At 40.3% G+C, this 24,843-nt stretch overlaps 1 protein-coding gene across 3 annotated transcripts in view; it reads right to left on the bottom strand.

The window, feature by feature from the left end:
• The window catches only part of LOC125300728 (carboxypeptidase N subunit 2-like), a 68,399-nt gene extending 45,572 nt beyond the window's left edge, over nt 1-22,827 (bottom strand). For all 3 annotated transcript variants that reach the window (XM_048252849.1, XM_048252850.1, XM_048252851.1), the window contains exon 1: nt 22,774-22,827. The gene's annotated coding sequence lies outside the window, so the exon portion shown is untranslated. The remainder of the gene's footprint in view (nt 1-22,773) is intronic.
• Nucleotides 22,828-24,843: the final 2,016 nt, after the last annotated feature.

Raw genomic sequence — 24,843 nt, 5'->3', positions numbered from 1 at the left:
TGCTGATGGCATCTTCTGTAGACCTTCTTGCACTGTATGCAAACTGGTGTGGATCAAAGGTGGGTGGGAGGCTGGCTAGGATGTGCTGCTGGATCAGCCGCTCAAAGCACTTAGTGATCACTGGTGTGTCATTTAAGCTGCTTATGGTATTTTTTTTGGGTAGGGGAATTTTTGTAGCAATGGCTTTGGACAGGGACAGGTTGAAGAGTCTTGTGAAGATAGCTGAGAGCTGTGACGCACAGACTTTCAGTACCCTCCCTGTGACCCCGTCTGGACTGGCAGCTTTCCTGGGATTTACTCAACTGAGCATCCGCCTCACCTCATGCTCCTGCACAGTGAGCGTATGACTGTTGTTGCAGACAGGTGGCCGGCATTGGTGTTGCTCACCTCAAAGCGGGCAAAGACACAGTTAAGTTGCGGTGCTCCTGTTGCCTCTGTAGTTGGTGATCTGCTGGATGCCCTGCTTTGGCATCTCTGATGCCTTTCTTCAGATTGGCTCTTGCAGTGCTGTAAAGTGCACTGTCGCCGGACCTGAAGGTGGCATTGCATTCTTTGAGGAGAGTGTGGACCACTCCTGTGCACTAGGGCTTTTGGTTGGGGAACATCCACACTTGTTTGCTGACTGTGACGTTACAGGGGCGGACTGACAATCTGTGCGTTCTGGAAAAGTCCAGGCCCAGTTCCCCGAAAGCATCGTGAGCCTAAGAACGTCGTAAAGTCCCTCTTACGAACGTCTTAAGACTTGCCGACTGTTTCCCGAAACCATCGTAGCAAGAGAGTCGTGAAAACACCCGTAAATTTACGACTGCTCCAGAGTTCTCGTTACTGGCTAAGACCGTCTTAGCAGGTACTTTTCACTGAGGTCACCAAGAGGACATACTGGGGAATTACAACTTAGAATACAATTATCCAACTACGTTTCCATTCTTTATTGTATTTACTTGTGATGAATCAGCTTTTAGCGTACAAAATAGCATACATTTAACGGTCATAATAATGTGATTAAAAGCAGACAAAAATGCAATCAAGGTATGAAATGAGACGTTGCCAAAATAGTTTGCCATTTCTTTGTGTAAGTGTAGGCTATTTTGTATTAGGCCTATAGGTAAAAGCAGAGAAAGGAACATGTGGTGTAGTCTGTGCTGCATCAAAATCTAAGCCTAGACTTATTATTATGCTACACATTTTCTCACTTTCTTACTCGACCTCTTTCTTATCTTCAAACGTCTTCTTAAGTGACACAAACATAAACGGTGCAACAATCTAATTTTAAGTAATTATAATTATTTATGTTGTTTGTGGTAAATAGCCTACTTGGGATGCTTGTCAAAGTTTTTCCATTTTCGTATTAGTGTGAATTAATGTGTAGATCCGAAGTTGAAACGGTAGGCCTAGCTGTGACGTGCAGTCACCTGACATCGCCATCAAATTAGAGGATATTTCAGAACACGTGATGTGGACAGCGCGTCTTAAGAGCAGTGCACGCACATCCACGCTACGAGCATGTTCGGGAAACAGTCGGAAAAACCAAACGATCGTAAGATGAATCGTAGAAAACCCTCGTAAGTGCTTGTCTCTATCGTCGTTATCAGGGAACCGGGCCCAGAACGGCTGTCCATCCGACGGCTCAGTGCCTTATCGGCCAAGTAGAGCGACTGTCTAGCTCGCAACATAAATATACGTCACTCAGGCTTAATCAAAGCTATCAGTATGTCTACACTACCAGTTGTCATTGTCATCCAAAAAAGTTAAAGTAAACATTTGCGCCATTGTGTTTTCAATGAATGATACTAGGCAAGATAATGCAGCCTTTATATTTCGCCCTTCTCTGTGGTTCAGTCTTGCTCATAGCCTTGCGCTTTAAAAAACGTGCTAGAATTGAATTACGTGCATGCAGAACAGGTGGTGAATGTCAGTTAGAGCCAGTCGCCATGGAAGAACTTGGGATAGGCCTATCAAAAACGAAAAACAAGGCAACATAAAACGGAATGGGAGAACAGCGACATTTAACCAGTTTTCGACCAAAGGTAGGCTATGGACCTATCCCAATATTTAGACTATTAAGAAACGTTACCCCTTGAAAAATTTATCGTAGGCCTAGCCTATCTTGTGTGACTTAACCTAAACCTTACCCCTTATCCAGTTTACACATGTGAAAATGTTTTTAAAAGGAGCTACGAATAGGCATGCTACACACCTTATCTAGGCATTACCATTTATTTTCTTCTATTCAACAAAGTGGTAGGCTACGTATTCATAAAACATTGGCAAAACAAAGTCACAAAATCAAGCATCAGTAGACATACACACTAGGCCTACATACGTCTCATACAGTAATAGCCCCTTTTCAAATGAAAAGTCCCCATAAAGAATATAGCCCAACATGTAACCAGATAATTTACATGTTATAAGGGGTTATTTGCAGTGAGCTACCCCTGCCTTTCCTACAGACTAGATGTAAAACATAGGCCTGACAGTGTTGCTTTGTTTAGGCTATACGATATTTCCCTACTCTCAGTAAATGTCAGGTTAAGGTGAGTTTAACAGGTGTGACCTTTACCTTGATGTAGTAGCCTATGCGATAAGATCAAACTCCCAATAGACTTGATTAAAATGAGTTGAATATAACAACCTGTGTAGGTTTTTATAGACCTTATTATACTTTCAATGCATGTAATATATTTTAACCACATTGATCTCAATCAAAATTCAAGTTTTTGCCTGAAATTGCACTGTGCCTTTGTGGCATTGTTCCCACCTCTTTTGGGGCCTACCATCAAATGTTGGACCTCTATAGAAAACTAAGAATCTGTAGTTTTCGTAGGAAACAGGCAAAATCACACAGAATTACAGAGGCTAGAATATATGTTTTTTCTTTCTGCCGGTTTACAAGCAACTCTGAACTGACCACATTTCAGCTCTGAGCTTCCTTTTGTGAACATTTTGGATAAGTACAGCCAACCCTGGAGCTCTTTAAACTTTTAATCACACACATTTTCCTGCCATTTCCGCCTAAGTCATCTTTTGTCTTTTAATCCTGTGGCACCAGGGAGCATCAGAGAAACACAATCCAAACACTGAAATACTGGCATGACCCTAAGGATTCAGAAAATGTATCATTTACCCATATTATCTGATTTGGAGGGGGTGATTTTCAGTCTTATATTAGACATGGCGTTTGAGAAAACAATCTGTATAAATTAAGCAGAACACTGACATAGCTGAAAATCTAAAAACGGTATAACAACCAATGAGACATGGATTCTTATGTTTTAAGGTGTGATAAACCCAATTATGACATTGCCATTACTGTAAAAGGTCAAGGTCATGACATTTTATGACATTTTCGCACAGATTGCATCATTCAAGGCCAGGGACAATATTGACATGCTGGAAGAGACACTGACAGGCCGTGGAACATCCCATAGGGTCAATGGTATAGCAGTGCAGCCTCGGATGTTCAGTCCTGAACTGCCTAGACCAGCTTGTGATGTGCCCAAGAGCAAACAGAGAACTGTCTCTGTATCTTTGCCATCTCTGCCAGTGTATGCTGTGGGAACTAGGTGTGGTCCTCCAACTAGATCCTATGTTGAGGTCAAGATAGATATCTGTGCTGATGCTTTGAAGAAGAACTTCTTGGCACGTGGACACCAAACATGTAAGACGTGTGCTTCAGTGCTCCGAGGCTAAGTGACTATATTATGTAATTTATTTCGGCAGAATACTCCATTTCATATCTTATTGTATCAGTTACAGTTTATGTAAGATGGAGATGCTAATGTTATGGATGCTAGCTCGCTACAGGAGATGATTAACACTCTCAGGGATGACATATGCGATAAAATTGATTCCCTCTCCACTGAAGTGAGGTCCGAAATTGCAACAGTTCGTGCTGAGCTGAAAAGTGCTATAGCACCACTGCAACAGAAAATTGAAAACCATGATAGCACCATCAAAGATTTGGAGCATGCTGCATCTAACCAAGGTGACCACTTGAGTGAGTTGGGAAACATCGTACAGACTCTGAGAACGCAGGTGGATCAGCTGAATGCTAAGTGCGAGGATCTAGAGGGGTGCTCAAGAAGAAACAACATTCGTCTGATTGGGATACTGGAAGACGTGGAGGGCTCTAATCCGACCGAATTTGCCTCTGGGCTTTTGCAGGACATTCTGAGTCTTGACCAAAAACCTATCCTGGACAGAGCCCACCGTAGTTTGCGCGAGAAGCCCGGTAAGGACAAACCACCCAGACCGTTCATCATTCGCCTACACTACTACCAGGATCGGGACCGGATTCTACGCAGGGCTGAAGAGGCTTTCCCCCTAAGTTATCAAGAGAAGAGAGTCTCGATCTTCCCTGACTACACAACTGCTGTGGCCAAGAAACGTGCACAGTTCGGGGAGGCGAAGCGTCTCCTTCGTCCTATCAAAGGAGTGAAGTTCAGGTTGTTGTTCCCTGCCCTGCTGAAAATTACGTTGCCCGATGGAACACTGCACAAATTCGAAGACCCCTCTGCAGCAGTGGATTTCATCAAGAACATAACACGTGCGGATAGTACACCAGCCTAACTTCAGGATGCAGATGAGGTGAGCTAACGGTGGCCAAGTAAATTGACTGTCTATTTGGGCTAGCCTACTGATGGACTGCTAAGCTTGAACGTCCTTGCTATTTTCCCTTCTCTTTCCATCTCCAGATAGCTTAGCGACATGTTGATCTGCCTCGTTTTCTGGCCATTCTTAGTCTGTCTACTCTGTTTTTTGAAATAACCTAATAGTCTGCACTTTGAGCTGATGTTATATTATTTGTATTTGCCGCTCTTATACTGTTAATTTAGGCTAAGTCACTAGTTTCTGGTAGCACGTCGGCGGCTCTCTTGAATGAGCAACATGTGCTATTTCAGACTGTTCGTCAATGTTAAAAGGGAATATGCGCGCGTCCTGTTCAACGGACGCTTTAGCAAGGGATAAATGTGTTTTGTCTTGTAATCTACTTTTTCAATTTTTATGTTGTATGTATTTGTCGATCATTATGCCTGCTAAAATAGCTTTTCGTCCGTGGTTGCATATCACAGTAGTTAACGTGACTCAGACTCTTTATCAAACAGTGCATGTCGCAGTCTCATAGGAATAAGTTGAACTTTGTCAGCTGGAATTGCAGGGGATTAAATGCACCAGCTAAACGTAACAAAGTCTTGAGCCATCTTCGTAAATTAGAGGCACATATAATTTATTTGCAAGAGACACATCTAAAGGTGGTGGATCACGCTAGGTTGAGAAAGAATTGGATAGGTAAAATATATCACTCAACATTTCAGGCCAAAGCCAGGGGTACAGCTATCCTCATACATAAATCAGTCCCCTTCATTTGTTCTAATGTCCTAGCTGATCCAAATGGGAGATATATTGTTGTAACTGGGAAAATTCATAGTATTCCAATCATTCTTGCAAATATTTATGCACCTAATTGGGATGACTATAATTTTTTCAGAACTTTTTTCTCCAAGCTCACAGACATTGCAACACATTCTCTCATACTTGGGGGGGACTTTAATTGCTGGATCAACCCAACCCTTGATCGATCATCAACCAAAGCTCACTCTCCATCCAAATCTGCAAAAACAATTCAATCCTTCATGGAGGAATTCAACATATCTGATCCATGGCGTTTTCTACACCCGAACAGTAAACAATACTCTTTTTTCTCTAATGTCCATCAAACATTCACACGCATTGATTATTTTTTAATAAATAACAATTTATTACCTTCAGTTCAGTCTGTGACATATAATCCCATAGTAATATCCGACCACGCGCCAATCTCCTTGACAATAGGTTTTGATGGGCTTCATTCAACACGGCCACCTTGGCGCTTTAACATTCGCCTGCTATCTAGTGATGACTTTATCCAATTCATCTCCAATCAGATCAACACCTTTATAGAGATTAATAAAACTCCTGATATATCTGCATCAACTCTATGGGAGGCATTGAAAGCATATCTCAGAGGGAGCATTATTTCATACAATGCGTTTGAAAGGAAGATGAGGGAGGAAGAATTGTCTAGCCTGATGCAGAAAATTGGTCAACTTGATGTAATATATGCAGCCAACCCCTCCCCTGATCTATATAAAGAACGCCTGGCCCTTCAAGCAAACTTTAACATTTGTTCTACGCAGAGAGAGGAAGAACTGCTACTCAGATCTAGGTATAAGTATTATGAACAGGGGGATATGGCAGGCCGTCTGCTTGCACACCAACTCAAACAGGAATCCTCCTCTCACCAGATTCTTCAAATTAGGACCCCTCTAGGTACGACAACAGATCCAAAACAAATTAATGATCACTTTAAGGACTACTACAGCTCGTTATATGCATCTGAACACCCTCCCGATCATACCGCCTTTGACCCTTTTTTTGATTCACTGGACATCCCAAAGGTGGATGAGGGGGCCGCTAGCCGATTGGATCAGCCTTTGTCTGTAGTAGAACTTGGGACTGCTATGGCCTCAATGCAGTCTGGAAAGTGTCCAGGACCTGATGGTTACCCCATAGAGTTTTACAGAATTTTTTTTCCACTATTGGCTCCCTTACTGGTCGATATGTATAATGAATCATATACAAAGCATACCCTTCCATCAACTCTCACTCAAGCCACCATATCTTTAATTCTTAAAAAGAGTAAAGACCCTTTGGACTGTGCTTCTTATAGACCTATTAGTTTGTTGAATGTGGATTTAAAGTTACTTTCTAAATTATTAGCGTTCCGCTTAGACCCTATACTGCCGACCATCATATCCTCAGATCAGACAGGATTTATTAGAAATAGGTATTCATTCTACAACCTGAGGCGGCTTTATAATATAATCTATAACCAACCCTCATCTAGTACCCCTGAAGCCTTGCTCTCCCTTGATGCGGAGAAAGCATTTGACCGGGTGGAATGCGCATACCTCTTTTACACAATGCAGAAATTTGGCCTTGGACATACATTTATTACATGGGCTCAACTATTATATTCTGACCCAAAGGCCTCAGTCAGAACTAATAACAACTTTTCTGAATATTTCTGCCTACACCGCTCCACTAGACAAGGATGCCCATTGAGCCCTCTTCTGTTTGCTATAGCAATTGAACCACTGGCTGTTCTCCTTAGATCCAATCAGGGAATTACAGGCGTATTTAGATCAGGTATAGAACATAGGGTGTCGCTTTATGCGGACGATCTTTTGCTGTATATATCAAACCTGTCCACATCTATACCTGCAGCACTTCAATCTCTTGCAACATTTGGCTCTATATCAGGCTACAAATTAAACTTGAGCAAAAGTGAGTTGTTCCCATTAAATGCTGCAGCTAGAGCATACCCTACCCACTCTTTCCCATTTAAGATAGCAACCCACAGATTTACCTACCTAGGAGTACAGATCACAGACAAGTTCCAGGACTTATTCAAATTCAATTTTGCCAGTCTGCTGTCCCGCGTACAGAAAGACTTTGAACGGTGGTCTTTACTGCCCCTATCACTGCCAGCAAGAATCAATTCTGTTAAAATGAACACCCTTCCTAAATTCTCCTACCTTTTTCAGAGTATCCCAATTTTTCTTCCGCAAACATTTTTTCACAAGATTGACCGTTTGGTCACAGAGTTCATCTGGAATAGGAAAACACCTAGAATTCGCAAATCATTTCTTCAAAGGCCTAAAAAACTCGGGGGCATGGCATTACCAAATTTTCAATATTATTATTGGGCAGCCAATATTAGAGCCTTACATTACTGGCTGCATTCAGACATACTCAGTCCACCCCCCACATGGTTGCAGATGGAAGCCTTGTCCTGTAAACCCGCATCTTTGAAGGCCTTAATGTACTCCCCCCCTGGATTCCCTCTGTGCCCATATACTAAAAATGTATGTGTTAAAGCATCACTGAGAATATGGAACCAGTTTAGAAAACATTTCAACCTAAAAACTCTGTCCATCCATTCTCCTCTTACTACAAATCCTGTTTTTCCACCCTCCCTGATTGACGGAGCATGGTCGGTATGGTCTAAGTTAGGTATCAAGACAATTAATGACTTGTATATAGATGGCTTATTTGCATCATTCCAACAACTGTCTGAAAAATATAAATTGACCAAGCCGCAGTTCTTTAGATACCTACAGATACGTAGCCTTGTTAGATCCTTATATCCTAATTTTCCTAACGCACCACCTGCCAGCCCTGCTGACTCCCTCTTTATGCCTCTCCCAAATATTAGAAGAATGATATCTTATATTTATAATAGTATGTACACCTTTCGACCAATAAGTCTCAACTTAATTAAAACTCAATGGGAGGGGGACCTGGGGGATGAGATTTCAGATGAACTATGGGACTCAATTTTACACCGCATACATTCTTCATCAATATGCGCTAAACATGGCCTGATCCAATGCAAGATTGTACACCGTATCCATTGGACTAAGGTCAAATTAAGCCAGTTTTTCCCAGATGTTGACCCCACATGTGAGCGGTGTCACTCATCACCTGCATCCTTGGCACATACACTCTGGTTTTGTCCAAATCTATATGAGTACTGGTCCAAGGTCTTTGAAATCCTATCAGATGTCTTGGAAGTGACAATTTCTCCCTCTCCTTTTACTGCTTTGTTTGGTGTTCTCCCTCCTACAGTACCCCTCTCTTCATATTAAGCTGACTTTGTTGCATTCATCACACTTGTGGCAAGACGTTTAATCTTGCTGAGGTGGAAGTCTCCAAATGCCCCCTCATTCAGCTCCTTGATTAAAGATATCCTTTCTTTTATGAAGTTAGAAAAAATAGGACATACCATCAAGGGCTCTACCCGCAGGTTCTATAAAACATGGGGTTGTCTTTCTCATTACATAGACAATTTGAACCTTTCCTCTGTGACGGACTAGAGCTGGGTACACACTGTTTAATTAAATAGATAACAGACAAACCACTGTAGTGACATTTCTCTGTAGAATGCAGGCTTTGTGTGTTTTTTATTTTTTTTTTTATTATTTTTTTTTTTTATTTTTTTTTATTATTATTATTTATTTTATTTATTTATTTATTTTTATTATTATTTTAATTGTTTTTTTTTTTTTTTTTTTTTTTTTTTTGTGGTAAATATATGTATGTATGTATGGGTGGGTGGGGGGTTCTGTGTATCATTGTTTTCATACAACAATGTGTGGTATAACTTCTTAATTCAATTTCTTGATTTTTTTTTCTCCCTGTTGTGCCATAGATATATACCACATTTCAGTATCACGTTTGTTTATATTTGTACTTGGAAAAACAATAAACAAATTAAAAAAAAAAAAAAAGAAGAACTTCTTATGGTTGCTATGCAGACTCCACTCTGCCACAAATCAAAAGAGCCCTAGCTGGACAGGTTACAATATCTTAGCATCAAACTTTGTGGATGTTATTCCCAGTGTTGTCAGCTATCTGCCAACCATCAATGCCCCGGCCACCCAGATGGCAACTGTTCATGAGATTCTCCTTCAAAGTAAAAAAAAAATCATGACTTCCTTACACATCAGCAACATGTCAGTTGCCTTTGATCAGGCTCTCTACTGTAAAGTTACAGAAATTCTGTGGGCACACAGAGGCAGGTTTCCCAACATTGTGCCAAGACTTGGAGTTTTCCACACCATCTGTATGTTCCTGGGTGTGATTGGGAAGCGCTTTCAGGCTGCAGGGCTAAGGGACATATGCATTGAATCTGGAGCTGTGGCTGGGGGATCTGTCAGTGGTGTTTTGGATGGCCATAAGTACAAAATCATGTATGAAGCCCTCCTGAGGCTAGTCTGGAATAAGTTTCCCCAGTGGCTCACAGAGAACCATCCTGATGCCCACGATCTCCTAGATATCCTGCCACTAGACTTGAGTGTCTTTTCTGAGGGTATATCATCAACCACTGTAGAAGAATCACTTGACCGTACAGTCTTCAGAAAGGTCCATCAGTACTTCTGTGAATTCCTGCAGCATCTCAGGTCTCAGCAAGGTCCACTGGCCAGCTTCTGGATGTCATATATTGACATGGTGGAGGTTGTACTTAACCTTGTGAGGGCATCACGTTAAGGAAACTGGGCATTGCACATGGCTAGCATTCGATCAATCATCCCCTGGACCTTTGCCAATGATAAGCCGTGGGGCAGCCGTGGCCTACTGGTTAGCGCTTCGGACTTGTAACTGGAGGGTTGCTGGTTCGAACCTCGACCAGTAGGCACGGCTGAAGTGCCCTTGAGCAAGGCACCAAACCCCTCACTGCTCCCCGAGTGCCGCTGTTGTTGCAGGCAGCTCACTGCGCCGGGATTAGTGTGTGCTTCACCTCACTGTGTGCTGAGTGTGTTTCACTAATTCACAGATTGGTTCATTGATAAATGTAGAGACCAAATTTCCCTCACGGGATCAAAAGAGTATATGTACTTATACTTATACTTAATCTGAATTGTGCAAGGTCACTCACTGCTTACTACTCAGAGATGAGCCATATTGAACATGAGAAACCAGATCTGTACATGTTTCTCTGTGAAGGTGGCTTTTCGGCCCAGGTGAGTGCAACAAACACATTTGGCAGGGTTCCGATTGACCAGACCCTAGAGGAAACTGTCAATCGGGACACTCAGATAGCTGGAGGCACAAAAGGGTTCAGCTTGAACCCAGCAGCTGTCTCAAGATATTACCTTACTGCTGAGTACAAAAGCACTTACCTGTCTATATTGAAAAGCTCCCTGGGGTTCCAACAAACTGACTGTTCTCACAAGGACCTTGGACAAAGCAGAATTGGCAAAGACGGCAAAGACGAAGAACACATTACAAGCACTGTGGATCTGTTGGATTCTAGTTGGATAAATCCATTTGCAGGTGGTGAGTCCCTTGTTCCTCTGTCTACTAGAAGTACACCAGCAGATGTTGCTGAAGACCTTCTGAATTCACACACCATTGGCAAGAATGCCTACAGAACCTTCTCTGCTGAGCATGTTGAGAGTAATCCTCCTGCAAAGCAGTTCCATGCACCACTGTCCAAGATGAAACTGAAAACGTTCTCCTCAATGCAGGGAAAGGCAAAGACATGCAAAACTGGGAATAAAGAAGTTATCCTCAAAGCTGATAATCGAATATTTGCCCAGATGGTACTGATTGCACAGAGTAGACAGCTCAACCTGAAGGAGGTGTTATCTCATCCCCTTGGACCACTTCCGTGGGCTCTTGCTTCACCAGATGGCAATGTGAGGAAGACCTGCAAATCCTCACTTGCCAAGCAACTGCTCAAGTTCCCATGTGTTGCTGAATCATTGCCATTACATTCCACCTGCGTAATAGATGGCATGGCACTTGTTCAGAAGCTGAACGGTGATGGCAAGACATTTGCTGATATTGCAGACTATGCCTTGTCCACTGTGCTAGCTGAAGCAAGTCACAGCACCTGTGTTGACATTGTTTTTGATGTATATAATGAGGCTTCTATCAAACACATGGAGAGAGTGGCCAGAGGTGCAGACTCAGCACAGAGCTCAGACAGATCACTTGCAGGGCACAGAGTTCAGCAATGGAAAAGATTCCTACAAAGCAACAACAACAAAACAAATCTTACTACCTTCTTGCTCAAAGATTGGAGCAAAGAACAGTCTAGAACAAGACTCGGTGAAAAGGTTCTGTACACTACAACCAAAGATCAGTGTTACAAGCTGACCCAACAGGGAGTACACAAGGTAGCAGACCTGTCGTCCACTCAGGAAGAGGCTGCCACCCGTATGTTAGTCCATGCTTGCCATGCTTCAAGGACTAGTCACAAATCTGTCATCCTTGTGTCTGATGACACTGATGTCTTGGTGATAAGCCTGGCTACCAGTGACGCACTCACATGTGACCTGTTCCTGAAGACAGTGACAAAGAATCGCACCAGTTACATAAACATCTCACAACTTGATCATGGTCTGGGTTCACAGTTGTGTCAGGCTTTGCCTAGTTTACACACATACACAGGCTGTGACACTGTAAGTGCATTTGCAGGTCGTGATAAAGTGTCAGTCCTAAAACTTCTTCAGAAGAATGAAAACTTCTGTGAGACCTTTCAGAGGGTTGGGGCCGACTGGACACCTGAGTTGTATGCAGCCTTACAGGAGTTAATGTACAGCTCCAAGTCCAGAATCACCAACATCAATGAAATGAGGTATGCACTTTTTTGTGCAAAGAAAGGCATAGAATCCTGGCAGTTACCTCCATGCTCAGATTCTCTCAGGAAGCACTGTCTCAGAGCCAACTATCAAGGTGCTATCTGGAGAAGATGCCTTGAGAACAACCCTGAAGTTCCTTCCCCAGTTGAGCATGGGTGGTCTAGAGCAGGGGTCCCCAACCTTTTATGTACCATGGACCGGTTTGATTCCTATTTTTTTTCACGGACCGGTAGGGGGGGGGTCGGGGGTTCCATGTTCCATATGTGTTGTGCATGCATTACTTGAAAAGAACTAGCTCCAGTTATGTATGAACAGTGAAGGTAACGATCTCTTGTGAAAAACGTGAACTTGAAGAAGTGAAAATTGAACAATATGAACTATGAATATTGAACAACTTGAAGCTAAAGTGTGAACATGCTTAACAAAATATGGGAACAAAACATGGGAACTAAACGTGCATTACGAATATAATCAGTGTGAGCCCTGCTTGTTTCCCTGCAACAAGAAGCTTCCATCTGGGGGTGATGGAAGACAGACACCTTCAGTGTGTTTGAAATGTCCAGTCGATTGTGCAATTTGGTCTTAGTTGCAGTCATTCCGAAAACCCGGCCTCGTGATAGATCGTGGTGGGAAACGTTTTCAGCTTTTACGGCTATCTCGGGATATTCTGCTTTGGTTTTGATCCAAAAACCCGCCAGAGAGGTTTCCTTATACACACTCTTAAGACCACAGTCATTTGCAATTTCGATCAACTGCTCTTCCTCCTGCGCTGACAAGTTAGGACTATTCGGGATATTGACAAATGGGTTGCGGACCCACTCATTGGTTTGCCGTGGATCTTTGGAGGATGGGAAGTAACGCTCAAACTCATTTGAAAGCGCAACAAGGTGATCGCGCACCAGCTGCGAGAGAAAGGGTCCTGCCTCAGTCTCTAACCCCCACTACTGTTTGGAACATATCAATACACCCCAGTCCACTCGTCGTCCCCACAAATCAAGCTTGCTTTAAATGCTGCGACTTTATCTGCCAGTTTAAAGACAGTCGTCATTCTCCCCTGGAGTGACAGGTTGAGGTCATTAAGCAACCCGATTGTGTCACACAGGTAAGCGAGTTTTGACACCCCATCCTCATCACTAAAATGTGCAGCTAACGGTGACTTTTTTTCTCTGCAGCGGCTCTCGCAACTCAAACACTGGCTAGTGACCTGCTAAAGATGCTTGTTTTTTGTTGCTCATTCTAGCAGTTTAGCTAACTTCGTGTGACACTACCGTTCGCCAAGAACTGATCAAGTGAAGTGAGCTGACCTGAGGCTGCACAGCGCAGAAGGCAATATGTAAAAGTGTTGAAGGCGGGACAGACAGACGTAAGAAAATAGACCTTGCAAAATGCAAACATGCGTGCAATCAAACAACTGCATATAGACCTATATGCCATGTAAAAACATGACATTATTGCGAATTAAATTTAGTTTAGTTTGCATGCATTTTTTTAAAACTCATGTCATAGGGCCGAGTTAGGAATGTCCTGCGGCCCGGCACCGGGCCGTGGCCCGGTGGTTGGGGACCGCTGGTCTAGAGTGGACCAAGATGGTGACTTGCAGCTCTCCATAGACTGGTTCAATGTCTCCATTGGTCCACAAGCAGTACTTGAGTTTCTGTCCTGCTCATCAAGAGGGACTGTGGGCTAGTCCACACGTACCAAACTGATCTTTTTTTCCTCCGTCTTCCCTGGAACCGTATCAAGAATATTTGCGTCTAAACGGATCCATCTCAACACAACTCAACACGTTACTTCATATCCCAGGCCTATAGGTGCCACTGTTTCTGTTACAGAAATTGACCAAAGCTTGCGCGCTGTATGCTATACAAACAGACAGAATAGGCTACAACGAAAATGGCTAGTACAAGGAAACCAGGGGCCGGTTCCCCAAAACGTTCTTATCGCTAAGTAGTTCTTAACCTATTCCTTAACCTATCTCTTAACGTTATGGCACAATTCCCGACACGTTCGTACGCCAAGTATATCTTCTGTAAGTCACACGTTCGTAAGGTTGGTCTGGGCCACTCGTAAGCCCTTTCTTAGCGTTGTTTGAGCTCTCAAGACGCTAGTCGCCGCCACTGTGCAGCAGTCTTGACAATGTTGTGGCTCAACGATGATTTTATGTTATGGACATTTTAAGACTAATAAAATATGTTCGTAATGGATGCAGGCCTATTAATGAAGTTTACTTTATTTGGTATCAGAACAAATATGGTGGTAATTAGCTATTTAGTAATGTCATTAAAGCGTCAAATTGGCAATCACTTTTGATCATTAAAAGCTGGCAATTTGAATTTGCTTCTAAATGGCTAAGATCTATAAATGGGTAAGCATGGTGGTGTCCAGTAAGCGACCAACTAGGCCTATGGCAGCGATCCAACGTGTCCTTGTATTGAATCAAAAACGTTGTGTAGTCCATGTTGTTCCATAGCTTTTTTTTGTTGCTGTTGCACAAGTTATTCCGAAAGCTGGAAAACGGTGTCACCTTGCGGAAGCTCACCTCGTCCAGCAAAACTTCAAGTTCCTCTGACGAGAAGCTTGGTGCCCATTTATTACGTTGCTTCCCCACCATACTGTATCTAAATCTCTCTCTGTTCATTGTTGATAGGTTGCTTTTTATTGAAAACATTAACCAATGGCATTTTTTTTATTTGAACCTTGATTTTCCCCTGGGGATCAATAAAGTATCTATCCATCTATCAATGCCGCATTAAACAGAAGTAACTGCAGCTACTTGCCAATCAATTATAGTTGTAAGCAGGCTTGGAATTTCACCATTCTGGGGGCAAGGCCACTTGGCCTTCAGTTGGGCATATTTGGTGGGGGGCACAAAGGCCACATGTCAGGGCACCAAGGCCAAAGTTAACTATACAGTTGTAGGCTATAAAAATGATCAAAGTTGTATTTAGCCCATTCACTGCAGTAGACCTGCATCACTGTATGAAACATGACATATTACATAGAACTGTAAATCATCTGATCATCTAATATTTACAGATATCTAGGCTATATATAACATTTATTTTATATTTGGCCTGTTATGAAATCATGTATTGAACAATGTAAGCACAGCTCAGCTTTAAGAAACTCAAATAGCCTAGATGCATGCTTAGCATTTTGTGATCATTAAGGCTACTTTCACAAACTCTTAGTCAGCTGTCCTCTGATTTACCAATATCTAGGCAATATTTGTAACATTTATTTTGTATTTGGCCCGTTATGAAATCATGTGGAACAATTTAAACACATTGTAAAACTTAAAGCCCAAATTTGGAGACATCCATGTATGTCAAACTTTACTGCAAATTCAAAACTGTATTACTCTGGAACGGCTAACTGTACAGGGGACTGCTTTACACCTTTATGTTTGGTAAGGTCTCCTGTTTATTCTGATATATGGTTTGTCATGTGTTAAAAGAAGGGTTCGTAAAGTATTCCTCAAATTATTCTCAAATTATTCCAGTAACATTTATTTTAAGATAGTTTAAGTTATCAGTAAAATACAAACTATTAACTAAATTATCATTGTCAGTAATATGTTCACAAGATATGTTGTGACGGGTAGACTAACCGGGTAGGCCTATCCCTCGCTAATCATCCACCCTCCTTATCCCGTTGTGCCACTTGTGCCGCTTCTTGACATGGGTTTAACAACTTCTTAAAATGATGTAATACACTTTTATATTAATGGTAAGGTATCTTACAATTATAATTGATTGGCAAGCAGCTGCAGTTACTTTTGTTTAATGCGGTATTGATAGATAGATATATACTTTATTGATCCCCAGTGGAAATTCAAAGTTCAAATAAAAAAATGATTGCCATTGGTTAATGTTTTCAATAAAAAGCAACCTATCTACAATGAACAGAGAGAGAGAGTTAGATACAGTATGGTGGGGAAGCAACGTAAAAAAAGGACACCAAGCTTCTCGTCACAGGAACTTGAAGTTTTGCTGGACGAGGTGAGCTTGCACAAGGTGACACCGTTTTCCAGCTTTCGGAATAACTTGTGCAACAGCAACAAAAAAGAGCTATGGAGCGACATGGACTACACAGCGTTTTTGGCCTAGTTGGTCGCTTACTGGACACCATGCTTACCCATTTATAGATCTTAGCCATTTAGAGGCAAATTCTTTGCCAGCTTTTAATTATCAAAAGTGATTGCCAATTTGAATGCTTTAATTACATTACTAAATAGCCTAGGCTAATTACCACCATATTAGTTCTGATACCAAATAAAGTATACTTCATAAATAGGCCTGCATCCATTGCGAACATATTTTATTATTAGTCTTAAAATGTCCATAACATAAAATCATCGTTGAGCCACAACATTGTCAACATGCTGTCGACCTACCATAGTTTGACTTGTACTGAGCTGCGGTGATTTCTTAAGACTGCTGCACAGTGGCGGCGACTAGCGTCTTGAGAGCTCAAACAGCGCTAAGAGAGCTTAAGAATGGTCAAGACCAACCTTACGAACGTGTGACTTACAGAAGATATACTTAGCGTACGAACGTGTCGGGAATCGTGCCATAACGTTAAGAGCGAGGTTAAGGAATAGGTTAAGAACTACTTAGCGATAAGAACGTTTTGGGGAACTGGCACCAGAAGGATGACTTTGCTGATGAGAAACAATCCTATTCCTCTAAGGAGGATTCCGACGAAGTGTTTGATTAGTGTCGTGGCCTTGAATGATGCAATCTGTTCGAAAATGTCATAAAATGTCATTGACCATGCCTAAAGGTCATAACCTTGACCTTTTTACAGTAATGGCAATGTCATAATTGGGCTTACCACACCTTAAAACATAGGAATCCATGTCTCATTTGTTATTTGTTATACCATTTTTAGATTTTTAGCTATGTCAGTGTTCTGCTTAATTTATACACATTATTTTCTCATGTCTGATATAAGACTGAAAATCACCCCCTCCAAATCAGATAATATGTAGGTAAATGATACATTTTCTGAATCCTTAGGGTCATGCCAGTATTTCAGTGTTTGGATTTTATTTCTCTGATGCTCCCTGGTGCCACAGGATTAAAAGACAAAAGATGACTTAGGCGGAAATGGCAGGAAAATGTGTGTGATTAAAAGTTTAAAGAGCTCCAGGGTTGGCTGTACTACCAAAATGTTCACAAAAGGATTTAAATGAAAGCTCAGAGTCTCCCCTTTAAAATGATACCAAACATTACAAAATAAAATATTCCAATATGTCCAATATAGATGTTCAGCTATGTCAGTGTACTGCTTGATTTATACGCATTATTTTCTCAACCTTAGTTTACATTATATGTGATAACTCAAAACAGCTACTCTTGTCAGATGGCCATCATATATCATTGAAAAGCTGAGATTCCAGGCATTCAGAAAAGGTATGGTAGCCTTTGCCACTTTTTCGGTAACAGTTTCCATATTTTGAGGCCCTGGCTCACGGACTACTAGCACCAGGTCTTGTGAAGCTGTGTGCAAAAGTAGATCAATATAGAATGAAAATATGAGTGCTTTAGACCATTATTTGCCAAGGTATGCTCATGTGTTTTGTAAAATGCCTATGGAAACTCCCCATAGGACTTTTTGTTATCCAAAATGCATACTGATAATCAAATGCTTACTGCACATGAACCCCTTTGTGCAGAAGCATAATGCTGGTCTCAAATGAAAGGTAACACTTTGAGGTTTCTTGTGGATTATTTAGATTGTATGTCAGATGTTCTGATATAGACTGACTCCACAAAATATGGAATAATTACAATTTTTGCATTTAGTTTGTTGTTTCAATGAGTGTGTATGAGATAGACAATACATCTGTACAACTATTGGATAATACAACATGAAGATTAAATTTCTATGGATTCTTGTGAATCTTTCAGTACCCAATATGTTGCATCTACTTATTGTGCTGCAGCTACACTGCAGCCAGAAGTCAGGGTAGCACCAAAAGCGGAGGAGGGGGAGGGGAGCATTTTGGATCAAATTTAATTGAGACATAATAAGATTATTCTGAGAATGTAAAGCACTATACAGATTGTACATGGAAAAAGTCGTCATTTTTGGATTCCCAAGAGTCAAAGCTTTGAAGTGGTGTATAACATTACTATGCTACATAGCAATATGGTGCATACAATTGATTTAGAATGTTGGGGGGAGGGGGGTAACCGTCCTGCCAGCGGAAGATTATTTATTTTATCAATTAGTTTCCACAAAATTGGATTCTAGTTGCTGCTACTGGAAGAAACTGGAATCCATGCATTTCCACTGAATTATTTTTGGAATCTGAGCCCTTATCATACCTGTTCATTCTTACTCATCGCTCGACTTCAAGATGGCTGCAAACGCTAAACTTCGTGAAGATACTGTCTGTATAAATCGCCTTGTAAGTAAACTACCAGTGCTTTTTCAAAGTTCTCAATGTCTCGTTTTAAATGTCAGGGCCCTTGGAAGTCTACCAATGAAGTGTGGAGATACATTGAGCCTCGTAAATGGTGTAAAACAGTGATTTATTTGCATGGCTAGCCCGATGCCGAAGCACCACCATTGAAAAAGCTGTTGGTAGCATCGGCTAACTAGCCAGATTTTTGGAGTGCAGGGGACAAGCCGAGATGGGCTATGAGACATACGTTCACACTCAGGTCAATATCACACCGGAATTCTCCTTTAATAACACATGTAATTAAATAATTGAAAAACCAGTCACTTTCAAAAGGTAGATTAAAGTAGGCCTATAAAGGCTTACATATAGACAGTTCCAACAAGTTCCACAAACCACTTATCAGCCTGAGTGGCCCATTAATTAGTCATAGGCTAGACTATAGGCTACATATCAACATAAGACTAGCTTGTGCTAGTTTCTGCCTAGCAATAACATCAATGCTTTAGATCTTAACCTTTCTCTCTTTGCCTTCCATCCATGTGTAAAACAGCAAACAAGCAACCACGCAAATCCGTCAACTGTCAAAAATCCTGTAGTTTTCCTATAGACAGTAACAGTTTTCCTCAAACTTTATCGCTTGTAGGGTCATGCCATTAGACAAGGGGCCGCTCATTTATCCCCCTACATTTCTGTAAATAGACTTGACCTGCAATCCGTTCATTGGATAAACCAGAAACACATTCCCCATTCCCAGGAGGCTTTGCTCCATTCTAGCCTAGGCCTGTGTTAATTTAAGAACGAACAAACAAATTAAATTGTAATTTTTTTTTTATTTGTGACCATGAAAGTTCTGTAACGCTTGAATAAGACAAAAATGAATTAAGATAAAAAAAATAAGGCTAGCCTTCACAAAAATCAGCATGGGAGAGATGAGTGCAACTTTTAAGTGTAAGTCTTTGAGATTTTCGCAGAAAAATTTATGTATGTCTCATGTACGACGCAGGGCCGCGCTAGACGCTCTAGAAGCCGCGCACCTCGGCCGGCCCACTGGGAAAACTCCCGACCGTCCCGATTGCCACTTCGCCCCTGGACATAGCATTGAAATGCCCGCCCAGATTTCCCTTTCCGCCTTGACCCATTCACACTGGTGCCGGAACGAAAAAACTCTTGTCTAGGGGGCTTGGTAGTAAATTTGGCGAGACACTTTGTCCCGCCATTCCGCCTCAGTCTATGTGAAAGGGACAGTCGTTCTGCGATTCTGGTACATAAAATCGCGGCGATTTTCCCAGTGTGAAAAGGCCTATTGAGAACTTTGAAAAAGCACTGGTAGTTTATTTACAAGACAATTTATACAGACAGTACCTTCAGGAAGTTTACCGTTCGCCGCCATCTTGAATTTAGTCACAATAAGTCGAGCAACGAGTACGAATGAATAGGTATGATAAGGGATCAGATTCCAAAAATAATTCTGTGGAAATGCATAGATTCCAGTTGCTGCTACTGGAAGCAACTGGAATCCATGCATTTCCACTGAATTATTTTCAGTAAAGGGGTTATTTTTCACAATTTTCGACACGGGGGAGCATGTCCTCAAACCCCCCTAGCATTTGGGAGACCCAAAAGTATTTTATGTTTTGGGGCCCAAATTCTCCAGCAGCAAATAATTTGCATTTTTGGAAATTGTGACCACCTATTTTATTTTTCAATGACAAAGTTGAGACAGCAAGGGACAAGGAGTGTGTGCGAGTGTACTGTGTATGGTAGTGGACCTAGAAGAAAGTCCAGGGCCTTTTTTCAGTCCCAGTCCGTCCCTGACCGTTTACAGTATGTCTGTGTCTTAAGAAGGCGCATGAAGATAAATAAGAAAGTGAGGAAATGTGTAGGCTTAAATAACATATAAGCCTAGGCTTAGATTTTGACGCAGCACAGACTAAACCACATGTTCCTTTCTCTGCTTTTACCTCATAGGCCTAATACAAGATAGCCTACACTTGCACAAAGATAATAGCGAACTATTTTGGCAACGTCTCGTTTGATTGCATTTTTGTCTGCTTTTAATCACATTATTATGACCATTAAATGTCTGCTGTTTTGCACGCTAAAATCTGATTAATCACAAAGTTGTAATTCCCCTGTTTGTCCTGTTAGTGATCTCAGTGAGAACTAGGCTACCTGTTAAGACGCTCTTAGCGGGTAACGACAACTCTGGACCACTTGTAGATCTACGTGTGTTTTCACGATGCTCTTAAGCTACGATGGTTTCGGGAAACAGTCGGCAAATCTTAAGACGTTCGTATAGAGGACTTTACGACCATCTTAGGCTTACGATGCTTTCGGGAAACCCGGCCCAGAAAGCCATGGACATTTCTTCTAACAGTTGCAGGTCTTGTAAGAAAAGCGCAGATTCTGCACTCAAGTGGCAGGCAAAATGTGCTTGGATCCACGTGTGATATGTCTTGTATACAGTACAATGACATGTTTTAAGGTGTAAATGTCAGAAACGGGCACATCAACATTATGAGGACACACAAGAAATATGGTGGCATTTGGCCTTCAATTGTGACAAGAGCTATAATAAGAAATCTCTCTCATTTTTTTGTTTTTATTTCCCAAACAGCTCTGGCCCCATCTCCAACACATTTCCTTTAGGGGGCACTTCAATTACGCGTTTTGGCTGATAATTGTTAATGTGTTGGGATTTAAGCCTCGCAAAAGTTATCAATTACATTTTTTTATTTCCAAAAGCACTGGACTGTCAGCCAATCAAAAACGGTGGTAAAGCTGCCAAACAGGAAGTCATCTCAGTCTCGTTGCTAGTTTACACTGGTGCACTAATGCTCATTATTTTGCCAGGCACACGAGTTGACAAATGAATGTTGTGCACTCATGTCAATGAAAGAACTAGGTTTGATAAGGCCACAGACCAAGACAAATCTGGTCAAAAGTGAAATGTGCATGTTCTACACTGCTATTACTGCTGTAACTGCTGTTAGATAGATAGATAGATAGATAGATACTTTATTGATCCCCAGGGGAAATTCAAGTTACTTCAACTGTTACATACATGGTTGCTATATTAGAACTTTTATTTTCCTTCTTGATTGATATGGATGCTAAAGTGAGTAAAAACATTAACTTTGTGGTAAAATTTGCTCAATAAGCCATCAACGGCACCTGCAAATGATTTAAGTACTGAAGCTACGGTTTGTCAGCTAACTTCAGTGATTTCATTGAAGTTCCTTCTAAACAAACATACACTGAAAAAGATACCAGGATATCTTTATGATTGTGGAATACATCTCTGGTTTCATCTGAGGCACTTGCAGTGGTGTTAATGTTAACATAATGTCACCAAGATAGACTAAACGAAAATAATTGTGATTCTGTTCTTATAATTCCCTTACTTCCAGTTTTGTCAATGCAAGGTGAGTAAAGATTTTTTGTGTTTGATGGTAGTCACTAACATTTCACTTTCTGGAGCTGTCAAGAGTAAGCCTAGATGTCCTCTTTGCTCTCCAGAGCGCAGCCTGTTGTTGACACTTAAGCAAAATAAGGCTATTACTTTGCCAAATCATATTTTGCACATAAGCCTAATGTAAATGTTTGTTCATTATTTTCAAAAGAACATCATGTGAAAGTGAAAACTCTGGATGTGTTCTTTCTATTCATCCATGCAACATCATTCTGTAAGACAATGTCTATTATTGCCAATGAATGTCAGCCCATTGTAAATAACTGGTTGTTATGTTTTAGCTGACATGAACTTGATGGCAAACACTCAGTCTTTAGTCAATCTTAGTATCCTATTTTAACCTTGGTTTTATCAAAATCCCCAAACAATGAATCAGCAGCAGTAGAAGTTCGCTGATGTGTAAAATAGGCTTGTTGCACTTAAAATCTTTCAATTGAGTAAAATGTCAACAGATTAGAAAATTAAATCATTTCCAGAAATAATCAGGATAATTATGCAATTTTATGCTATTCATTATTTTGCAATCACTTGACAGCTCTAGTTAAAATGCCAATAATCTTCACTGATGTAGACACAGCATAACACATTATACTCAATCAATAATTTTTTTAACATTAAACATAACATAAAATTAATATTTAGATGAAAAAGCCTCATTACAAATAAAGTGTATGTGCTAATTTGTTAGTACATACCAGCAGATCTGGAAGAATTTTTAAGTGATGACTAAATTCAATTCAAGAGCTATAATAAGAAATCTCTCATTCTTTTGTTTTCATGTGCCGAACAGCTCTGGCCCCACCTCCAGCACATTTCCTTACTGAAGTTGAATTGAATACAATACACAATCTGAATGCAGGGTGGGCGTAGAGCAAGGATGTTATTCTTATAGCAGAGAAACCTGCTTTGAAGCTTTACAACTCTTCAAAGCACCAAATTCCGATTCCAACTTCAAGATGTTAAACTTTTGATTATATTTCTTATGCATGTCTGCAGTGCTGTTTTTAAACCTATGTCACAGGTTTGTGTTAAATATCCTCAAATAATCTGCATTCAGATTAGGCAAATCCTGTTGGATTTTATTTTCTATCCATTAATACAGACAACTCCTTCTTGCCATATATATATATATATATATATATATATATATATATATATATATATATATATATATATATATATATATTAGGGCTGTCGATCGATTAAAAAAAAAAAATCTAATTAATTACATATTCTGTGATTAATTAATCTAAATTAATCGTGATATATAATTTTTGCTGAGAAAGTATTTTAAATATTTAAATTCAAATGAATCATTGAATAATCAGCATTAGTGACATTAAAGTTCAAAAACTCTTTTATTATTATTTTCACTGTTCAAATAATGGCCATAATAATCTATGATATGACCTAATATGCTGAGGAAATAAATTCAAAAGTGCTTCGGGAAGAAGTTTCTTTCACATACAAGGCATTTCAGTCCACAGATATAACCTAGGGGACACAATGAAAATAAATGAACACTCCCCTCAATGTCAACACTATTTCTTTCCAGTGATGTGCGACTTTAGAATTGACAAACTCCGGTGATATGCAAATTCCTTGCTGCAGACATTGCAGAGGACTTTATTTTAATCAACACTTTATTTTTGTCAACACCATCAGGCCGTTTTTTTAAAGTAAATGGTCCAATCAATGATCTAGGCAGCACATTTTCTTCTCTCTCCTTCATTTTACAGTAATGGTTACTAACTAGAACGGCTCGGGGTCAAAGGTCATACAGAATCGATTAATCTACGTTATTTTTTTTAATCAGTAATTTTTTCTCAAATTAATTAATCAAAATTAATCAGTTATTTTGACAGCCCTAATATATATATATAATGTAATATATATATATATATATATATATATATATATATATATATATATATATATATATATATATATAATGTAATATATATATATAAAATGTAATATATATATAAAGTTTAATTGGAAGACGCGTCTCTAGAATTAAACCCACCAAAAGGTCTGGGAACTCTGTTCAACTCCTTTGCTAGGAGTTTCCTCATGAGGGTGGAGGCATACGTGGGAGAATGACAATAGGTTGTTTAGGGTACACACATCCTGGGGAGGGCATGAGGTAGAAGTGCAGTGGTTCCAGAAGTACTACACAACAACCCAGTGTACTCCTTTAAAACTCTTGCTGAAGCATATGGAAAATTATATAGATATAACATTATACATTTAAAAAAACATGTTTCCATCTTTATGATATATTTTGCTAATATCTTGAGGTGGAACTGGTGCAATATTTAGTCTTGGCATTAGGATCAGAATAGATTTATTGTCTTTCATTGAGGATCCTACTGTATAGTCCTATAGATCAAACCTATAGTCCAGAATTAACATGGATATTTCAGGTAAGAGTCTGTTGCTAAGGACACCCTTTAATGATTTACAAGTGCTCATCATCTTAGTACATCTCTACTTTTTTATTCAATCAAGAATTTATTTTTTAAATAATTTATCAGTGTTATAAGTAAACTGATACTATGCAAAACCTTCAACAGTATGAAACTGTGGCTTCTCTGTCCTTTGGCTCAGAACAGGAAATTCAGTGAATGCCATTTCAAAATAGTGGACATGGACAATGGTGAAAATCACTAGATGTCAGCAAAGCACTATGTGAAGAGACTTACACTGTGAATACTTAAACAGTGCGCTCTGCTGGCTAAGACCATTAAACTACATGCATGTGC

The sequence above is a fragment of the Alosa alosa genome, chromosome 9 (assembly GCF_017589495.1).
Source record: "Alosa alosa isolate M-15738 ecotype Scorff River chromosome 9, AALO_Geno_1.1, whole genome shotgun sequence".
NCBI lineage: Eukaryota > Metazoa > Chordata > Actinopteri > Clupeiformes > Clupeidae > Alosa > Alosa alosa.
Note: the sequence above shows the minus strand (reverse complement) of the source record. Positions and strands in the feature narration are given on the sequence as shown.